Source organism: Monodelphis domestica, chromosome 3 (assembly GCF_027887165.1).
Source record: "Monodelphis domestica isolate mMonDom1 chromosome 3, mMonDom1.pri, whole genome shotgun sequence".
In the NCBI taxonomy this organism is placed as follows: domain Eukaryota; kingdom Metazoa; phylum Chordata; class Mammalia; order Didelphimorphia; family Didelphidae; genus Monodelphis; species Monodelphis domestica.
This window is the reverse complement of record NC_077229.1, coordinates 159,229,157-159,239,376: the sequence shown is the minus strand read 5'-3', so window position 1 is coordinate 159,239,376 and position 10,220 is coordinate 159,229,157.

The window sequence follows — 10,220 nt, the reverse complement described above, 5'->3', positions numbered from 1 at the left end:
TTCTGAGTGTAGTTTTGTTTCTAGTTCTTCTTTATCCTGTGAAAATTGACTCTTTCTGTGAATTTTAGATTTACTCCACCCTGCTTAGTCTTTAGAATTCTAGTAACCAGGAATGTATACACCCCCACTTAAAGATTAACTGTAGGGGAGGATGACCTATGACCGGCCTGTGCTAGCAAGTGACAAATCAGAAACAACTGACTGTTCCCCTGGGCTCTCCTAAGCCAAGCTTAAGCCTTCATTGGTACATGAGACACAGAAAGTGATGTAAAAAACTGCCTATATATTTCACGTCACTTCCTGTGAGAGCTCTTGCTCTGCAGTGTTGGGAGCTTTCAGTGGCATCTGGAATGCTTGCAGCTTTGGCAGACTTGGTGTTGGAATTTACTGGGAAGAGCTCTGTAGTGCAATTTCCCTGAATTGGCCTTGGTGAGTGATAAGACTGACTCCCCTTTTCTTTGACCTCTCGAATGCACTATTCCCTGAGTAGACCCCTCATCTTGGAGGCCTTGTGGCTGGAAGGCCAAACTAGATTTAATCTTCTGGGAAGACCCCTTGGCTTCTAAACTTCCCCTGGCTTAGGCCAGGCTGGAGCAGATCTTCTATCCTTTCCCTCTTTTCCTTCTTCTTAATTTTTTCCTTCTATTATAAATAAACCACCATAAAATCCCATACTGACTTGAATATTTCATTGGGATTGAATTTAAATCTCTGGTGATCACCAATATAATACATTCAGTCTTATACCCTAATTTTACCCTTAACATTTCTACCTACCTTGCAAGTTGTATTCAGTGGGAGAGCCTCCTTAATCAGTCTTGCTGTTGGTTTTTAACTACTATTGTTTTACTTTTAAAAATTGGTTTGTTGGAATTGTCAGAGTATTTTCAGCTTTTAATGCTACTAAACTGCCATCTTGGCTCTGCCCCTCTGGTTCCCATGTATTTGAACAAAAATTAATTATCCTCCAATTAAGAGATCTAAAGATTCTCAAGTTGCATGAACATTCAGCTTAATTTTTAGATTCTGGCTGATATGAAGATTGCAAATATCCCCAATTTAATGGAGAAAAAGTTGTATTTTGAGGTGGACATTCTTTGCATGTTAAAACTTGTTGGATTGAAATGAATCAAAAATAACTATAAAAAGAAAGGTAAAACTAAATAGATGAAATATCCATTAGTCATTAATTCAATTCAGCCTCTCAGTAAATACATATCAAGGACTTCATATGTATATGGCTTTGTCTTGCAATAGGAACACAAAGATGGAAAGCAATATGACCTATGTCTCCAAGAACCTTATATCCCACTATATATGCAAGTATGTGTAATATAAAACAGAATATAATGAGATAAAGGAGAGGTTCTGCCAAATTAAAAGAAGTACAGGAAAATTTGAAAAGGAAGAGGACACTTATAGGACTGTTACATCTCTGTGTGAAATGAAAATGAAGCTAGCTTACCTGTTTGAAGGTGTAGTGTCACTCAAGTGTCAATAAGACTTTATTAAATATGTACGCTTTACACTCACATTCCTACAGGTGTAGAGGGCTTGTTATTTGAACATACTTAACATTATAAAAATATTTGGTATCTGGAAACATTACAAGAACATCAGGAGCCTTTGTTCATAAACAATATATTATATTCTTTTGTGATGCTGTTGGCAATATTGAATTTCATTCTGAGTAACATAGTATAAAAGAGGACATAAGCAAACTGGAATTCAGAGGAGGTGAAACAGGAATTTGAGATAAATGGAGACAATGCTGCATGAGGATTTGCATTTGAAGAAACCGAGAGATTAACCCAGTAGAGATAGGAATGGCATGGAGTGTTTGAAGATCTGTCATGAGGAAACAAGATTTTATTATTATGCTTCACCCTAGAAAACAGAACTAGGAGCACTAGAAGGAAGTAAGAGAAAGTGGAATTTAGGATTCATGTAATTCCTAACAATTAGAGATATCAGCTGATGTGGAAAAACTGAGACACTAATACAATGCTGGTGTAACAGTGAACTCATTCTCGAGAACAGTTTGGAAACAAGTGCAAAGGGATATAAAACTCTACATACCCTTTGATTCAGCAATACTGCTATGAGATCTGTATTCCGAAGAAATCAGAAATCATGGATAAGACATACTAATACAGAAATATTTATATTTATTAGCTTTTTGGGGTTGGCAAGAAAAATTGGAAGTTGAAGGTCATCAATTGGGGAATGGCTAAACAAGTTGTGACATATGATTGTAATGGAATACTATTTTGCCATAAGAAATGTTGAACAAGATGATCACAAAAAAATCTGGGAAAACTTTTTGAAGTGATGCAGAATGAAATGAGTGGAACTAGAAGAATATTGTTCAAAGTAACAACAATAAATTATGATGATCAATTGTGAATCACTTAACTTATCAGCAATGCAAGGATCCAGAGCAACTTCAAAAGATTCATGACAAAAGAATATATGTTATCCACTGCTATAGAAGGAACTGTCAGAGTCTGAATACAAATTAAAACGTGCAATTTTTCTCTTTGTTTCCTCCTGTGACAGCGGCTGGCACTAGGAAAAAGTGCCAGACTGAAGAGTATGTGAAATTGATCACCTCGATGGGGGAGGGGCCCCAGGAGTGGATTCCTGAAGAGGAGGAGAAGACTGGTGGGGAGAACAGTGAGGGTCTCTTGGTCTTGAAAAACCTGAGAAGTTGGGAAAAAGACTTTCTCCTGAGGGTTACCCATTTTTCCTGCTGCTGATTGGAAATCTTTCCCCCCCAACACTTCCTAATTGAAGGGACTTTTTGGGAAGAGAAACCTGAGCAGACTTTACCTCAGCTCCTGTTGCCCAGGGGTGAGTCAACCTGACTTTCTCTCAGAGGGCTCAGGCTGCCAAGGCTTGAGTTCTCCCCAAACTCGAGGAGGGAGGAAAAGGGTTTAGATAGAGACAGGGACCTCCTTTCCCCACTTTTCTTTTCCCATTCTTCCCTGCCCATTATTCCTTTTGTATTACCTGATTGAGTTAACATTAAAAGTTATCTATTCCCCAAACTGAGTGTGAGTGAACGGATCAAGACCTTTTTGGTCTCGAGTAGTGGAGGGGGGACAAGAGGGACAATAGTGAATTGGGGAGAGCAGCGTTGGCTAAGAAGGGAAGACAGAAGGGGGAAAATCTTTTAAACCCCCCCTTCCTCTCTTTGAGCCAACCTGTTACATATGCTATCTCCCCTGAACCCTATTTTGTGGAAGGGGGTTCTCCTCCCTTTCCCCCTCTCCATACTGAAAGTTCAAGTTTCCCTCAGGGCAAAAATATTCCACTCTTTTATTTTCTTAAGAAACTCTGTAAATTTTTCTCTAGTGTATATGTGTCTTCTTTCACAAAATGGAATGGAAATATACTCTGTATTCACACATGTACAACCTATATCTGTCATCTTGAAGATGGGGAAGAAATGAGAGGGAGACAACATGGATTGTAAAATGTCATTGAATGGATATTTTAAAGTATTTTGACAAGTAATCTAGAAAAATTTAAAAATTTAGTAAAAAGGAAAAATAGAGTTATCTGAAAAGTAGAATAGATTATCTTGGATTTCTAGTCACCAGGGATCATCAAGTGAAGTTTTTTTGACTGCTCATTTTTACTCAAATGCAAATTTGACTAAATAACTTTGAGATGCTATTTGAGTCTCATGTGCAGTCATTCTATGACCTAGAAAGTTAGAATTATTCTGACATTTTTGTTTTTGAGAAGAACTAGTGTATATATCCCCAAAAGAGTCAGCATGAAACAGTGGAAAAAACACTGACTTCATCAGACCTAGGTTCAAATCTTACTTCTGACTTATATTAGCTATGTTATCTTGGATAAGTCATTTAATTTCTGTGGACCTCAATTTTCTCACCTATAGAATGAAAGGGTTAGATTGGAAGTAGATAGCTTGCATAGTGGACAGAGTTTGGGATCACCTAGATTTAGAATCAAATACTTTCAAATCCTGCCTCAGAGACTTATTAGCAGTGTGACCCAAGGGCAAGTCATGTAACCTTAATTTTTCATTTGTAAAATGGGCTAATAATAGCACCTACTTCAAAGAGTTATTGTGAGGATCATATGCAATAACACATATAAATTACTTTGCAAAGTTTAAAGTACCACATAAATGCTGGCTATTACTGTTATTACCAGTTAGTTCTTTTTCTAAAACTCCAATCCCTCTGATTATTACTAGTAAACTCATTTCCTCTTCCTGCCAATTAGAGTATGTCCAAATCTTGTTGGGAGTGATTCTTCTATAGGTGTTTTAGTTTTACTCATGTTTGATCCATAACAGTATCAACCTTGCCTTCTTTGAAAGAAATAGCTTTTCTCTAGTACTAACATCATTAAAACCAAGCATTATTTTTTTAACCTTTACCTTCCATCTCTGAATCAATACTGTCTACTGGTTCTAAGGAAGAAGAGTGGTAAGGGGCTAGGCAATGGAGGTTAAGTGACTTGCTCAGGGTCACACAGCTAGGAAGTGTCTGAGGCCAGATTTGAACGTAGGACCTCCCATCTCTAGACCTGGCTCTCAATCCACTGAACTACCCAGCTGCCCTTAGAACTAAGAAACAAAAGTTAAAAACAATAGTCATTTAGCTTATGCTTACATGTCTGTAAAATAAGGAGGTTGAACTAGGTGTTCTCCAAGGTTTCTTTCGTCACTAATTTCCTATGATTAAGAAATTTCATTCACTCCTTCAAACTTTCTATTCTAGACATACTGTCCAGTTTCTATGGTTTCTTTCTAATATTAAGTTCCCAGCATGAGAGACAGATTAGAAAGTGATACCGTGACAGAGTATTCAAAAACCACCTTTCAATTTAGAAATTTCCTACATGAAGATTTTAATTCTCTGCAGGAATATATATTCTTTTCTCTTCTGTTTTCTACAAAACTTGAAGTCCTCACCAACTTCATGAGTGTCTTATCATCTCTGAAAAACTTAAGAAGTCAACTACAGATGACTGAGCTCTTAATGGCTGAGCAGGTGATTAACGTGGAGTAATTTTGGCTCCTGCTTGAGGACATGCTGATATAATAATGTTGGGGTGGAGAAGACTGGGCAGCATAGCACTTGGTCACAGAAAATAAGACTCAAAGACACTTTAGGTAGTCTTGACAAGTCTTGGCGCAGTGCAGGAATATTCAGTCTGTCTAAATCTATTTGAGTGATGGAAAAAAAAAAAACAGTCTCAAGAATCTCTTCACAAAGCTCCATTTCCTTAATTTCTAGGTATTTTGGACTTTAGCAGTTTTCTTATTTTCTTCTCATTCTTCTATTTCAACCAAAAGTCTACTGGAAGTGTCAAGATACATTGTACCTTTTACTTCCTATGCTTCCTACTCCTAATTCCTGGTCTCATTTCCAACTATTATAGTTTAATATGCCTGGTTTCACCCAGCCCAGATGTTCTAAAGTGAGTAGTCAGTCAATTAATGAACCAATGACTAAGCATTTATCAATCTCTTACCATGTGTCACCCATTGTGCTAAGCATTGAGAATATAAAGAAAAACTGAAAATAATCCTTGCCCTCAAGAAACTTATATTCTAATAGAGAAGACAATATGTGTGTAAATAGGTATTTACAAAATATTTTCAGGATAGATAAAGGGTAACCCTAGAGGGCAATGGACTGGTGCAACAAGGAAAGGTCTCCTAAAGAAACTGGCTTGATTATTTTGTACAATTGATTTAGCTCTTTGTAAATTTGAGTAATTAAACCTTTGTCAGAGGTTTTTATGGAGATTGTTTCCCATTTGTTGCTTCCCTTCTGATTTTAGTTACATTGGTTTTGTTTGTACAAAACCTTTTTAATTTGATGTAGTCAAAATTATTTATTTTACATTTTGCGACTTTCTATGTCTTGCTTGGTTTTAAGGTCTTTCCCTTCCCAAAGGTCTGACATGTATACTATTCTGTGTTTGCCTTATTTACTTATAGTTTCCTTCTTTATGTTCAAGTCATTCACCCATTTTGAATTTATCTTGGTGTTGGGTGTGAGGTGTTGATCCAAACCTAATCTCTCCCACACTGTCTTCCAATTTTCCCAGCAGTTTTTATTAAATAGTGGATTTTTGTCCCAAAAGCTGGGATCTTTGGGTTTATCATATACTGTCTTGCTGAGGTCACTTTCCCCAAGTCTATTCCATTGATCCTCCTTTCTGTCTCTTAACCAGTACCAAATTGTTTTGATGACTGCTGCTTTTTAATATAGTTTGAGATCTGGGACTGCAAGGCCCCCTTCCTTTGTATTTTTTTTTCATTATTTCACTGGATATCCTTGATACTTTGTTCTTCCAAATGAACTTTGTTATGGTTTTTTCTAAATCAGTAAAGAATTTTTTTGGAATTTCAATGGGTATGGTGCTAAATAGATAAATAAGTTTGGGTAGGATGGTCATTTTTATTATATTGGCTCGTCCTACCTATGATCAGTTAATGTTTTTCCAATTGCTCAAGTCTGGTTTTAGTTGTGTGGAGAGTGTTTTGTAGTTGTGTTCATATAGTTCCTGTGTTTGTCTCGGGAGATAGATTCCTAGGTGTTTTATTTTGTCTAAGGTAATTTTGAATGGGATTTCTCTTTCTAGTTTTTGCTGCTGAGCTGTGTTGGAAATATACCAGAAATGCTGATGACTTATGCGGGTTTATTTTGTATCCTGCAACTTTGCTAAAGTTGTTGATTAGCTTTTTGGTTGAATATCTAGGATTCTTTAAGTAGACCATCATGTCATCCGCAAAGAGCAATAACTTGGTCTCCTCCTTGCCTATTTTGATGCCTTTAATTCCTTTATCTTCTCTAATTGCTACTGCTAGTGTTTCTAGTACAATGTCAAATAATAGAGGTGATTGTACACAAATCTTTGTGAATGTGCCATGTGGTGATTGTACAAAAAATAAAGCCATTCTCCAATTGATAAATGGGCAAGGGACATGAATAGGCAGTTTTCAGATAAAGAAATCAAAACTATTAATAAGCACATGAAAAAGTGTTCTAAATCTCTTATAATCAGAGAGATTAAACAACTCTGAGGTATCACCTCACGCCTAGCAGATTGGCTAACATGACAGCAGAGGAAAGTAGTGAATACTGGAGGGGATGTGGCAAAGTAGGGACATTAATACACTGTTGGTGGAGTTGTGAATTGATCCAACCATTCTGGAGGGCAATTTGGAACTATGCCCAAAGGATGATAAAAGACTGTCTGCCCTTTGATCCAGCCATAGCACTGCTGGGCTTGTACCCCAAAGAGATAATAAGGAAAAAGACTTGTACAAGACTATTCATAGCTGCGCCCTTTGTGGTGGCCAAAAATTGGAAAATGAGGGGATGCCCATCATTTGGGGAATGGCTGAACAAATTGTTGTATATGTTGGTGATGGAATACTATTGTGCTAAAAGCAATAAAGTGGAGGAATTCCATGGAGACTGGAACAACCTCCAGGAAGTGATGCAGAGCGAGAGGAGCAGAACCAGGAAAACATTGTACACAGAGACTGATACACTGTGGTACAATTGAACGTAATGGACTTCTCCATTAGTGGCAGTGTAATGTCCCTGAACAATCTGCAGGGATCTAAGAGAAAAACACTATCCACAAGCAGAGGACAAACTGTGGGAGTAAAAACACCGAGGAAAAGCAACTGCTTGAATACAGGGGTTGAGGGGACATGTCTGAGGAGAGACTCTAAATAAACACTCTAATGCAAATACCAACAATATGGAAATGGGTTCGAATCAAGAACACATGTGATACCCAGTGGAATCACGCATCAGCTATGGGATAGGTGGGGGTGGGGGGAGGAAAATTCATTTGTCTCCAATGAATAATGTTTGGAAATGATCAAATAAAAAAAATTTTTAATTAAAAAAGTCACCAAAATAAAGTAAATAAAGTTGGATTTAAAAAAAAAAAGAAACTGGCATTTGACCTGTTGTATCTGAACATAAAATCTCTTCTGCAAGAAGCCTTTCCCAGTCTGACAATCTTAACTTCGTTTCTCTGAGACTAACAACAAAATGAATCCTGAATACAATTTTTTCCACATAATTATTTACATACCCCATAAAACTGGGAGTTTTCTTGAGCATGGGTACTTTTTCCTGTTGTCTTTCTTTGTAACTTCAGCACTTAACACAGTGCCTTGTACATACTAAGCACTTAATAAATGCTACTTGACTTACTAACTGAAGGAAGCAAGTGAATCTAAGTGTCATAAGTGAGGAAAAAAGAACATTTGAAGCATGTATGTGTGGGGAGGGGCAGGTAGCCAAAGCAAAGCCTTAAATTTGGATCATATGTGGGGTCATATATGAAGGGTCACATAAAGGACCATATGTGAAGATTTAGTAAGTAAGCCAGTCCTTAGAATGCATAGAGAGGCAAAAGTAGTAAGAATAGGAATAGAAAGAAAGGCATCAGATGAGAAGGAATTTTAAATGATAGACAGAAAAGCTTGTAGTGGATCTTTGGTTTTATAGGACCTCTGGAGTATACTGGGCAGGAGAATAAAATTATCAGAAGTGTGCTTGAGGAAAATCATTCTGGCAGTTATGTAGTGGTTGGCCTAGAATAGAGAGGGACATGTAATCAAGTAAGAAAGTATTACAATAATCCAAGAAAGAAAGGATAATGTCCTTAATTAGAGAGCTGTGTGAGTGAAGAGAAGGGAGATGCTGTGGAGACAGAAATTACAAGTGTGTGAAGTGTGTGAGACTGGGGAGTGGAAGATTTACCTGACTTGTGAACCTGATTAACTGAATGTATGATACTGCTCTCAAGAGTGATAGAAGAGTTTCAAAAATAGATGGGTTTAGGAGGAAAGATGTGAGCACATTGTGTTTCAGTTGCCTACAGGATGTCTAGGAGAGAAGGAAAAGTTGGAAAACTGACAATAGTAGCTAAGTCCGTATGAGAATATTTTAAACTTTGTCCCACACTCTTACTAGCAGTAATGTCAAAGGCAGAGATGAAGGGCCAAAGAGTTTCCACTTAAGTGGGATAAGCTTCAGCCTTAGCAGAACACTGGTGACATTCTCCCTGCTAAGCACAACCTCCTTTTAGACCCATACTTACCAGCTTTTACCATTACTTTCTATATCGTTTTCATTTCTTTCCCTAGATAAGTGGTTACCAACTTTCTAAGTGTAAACATATCTCCCTATACTTCTATCACTGAAGAAAATAATTTTAAAGTGATCCTATGCAAAGTCACAGGATATAAAATAAAACAACACAATCAGTGTTTCTTTATACTAGCAATAAGTCCAAACAGCAAGAGAAATACCATTTAAAATAACTGCAGACAATATAAAATATCTGGGAGTTTAACTTGCCAAGACAAACTCAGAAATTATGTGATCACAACTACAAACATTTTCCACACAAAAAGTCATGTCTAAACAATTGGAAAAACATTAATTGCTTATGGGTAGGTGAATCTAATATAATAAAAATGACAATTCTACCTAAATTAGTTCAATTATCCAATGCCATACAAATCAAACTACACAAAAATTATTCCATAGAGTTAGAAAAAATAATTATTCTGTGAAACAGAGGTAAAGAAACAGGGTATTTTAAGAATGAGATATATACCCAGTGTGTAGGCATGGGGAGTAGAATATCCTTTCTGAAGAACAGGAAGACCAAAAGGGCACAAAAAGGGAAAAAATATCTAGGGATCCTTGGCTTTAGAGTTGGAGACTATCTACCTATTCTTAGCAAAACAAGATTAAAAGTTTATTTTTAAAATAAAGTTTGTTCATATATTTTGTTTTCTTATATTCTATCCTTCCTTTATCCCAGAAAGCTAGCCTCATGATAAGGAAAAGGAGACAAATGATCTAGTAAAACTAACAGAAATAAATCTGATAGTACACAAAATAATTTATAGCAATTATCTTCTGCTTTTACAATAAAAAGTTGGAGAGGTATCTTCTTTTACCTTTTCTTACAATCAAGCACACCAATTATAATTTCAAAGCACTCATTTTCAAGAGTTTTGTTGTTCTAGCCTCTTAAGTTGTCACTTTGTACTTCTTGGTCCTGCTAAAATTATTTTGTATTAGTTGTGATGTTTGTCATCATATTCATCATTTCTTTCAGAACAGTAATATTCTATTATATTCATGTACCACATCTTATTCGGTCATTCCTCGATTGCTAGATAT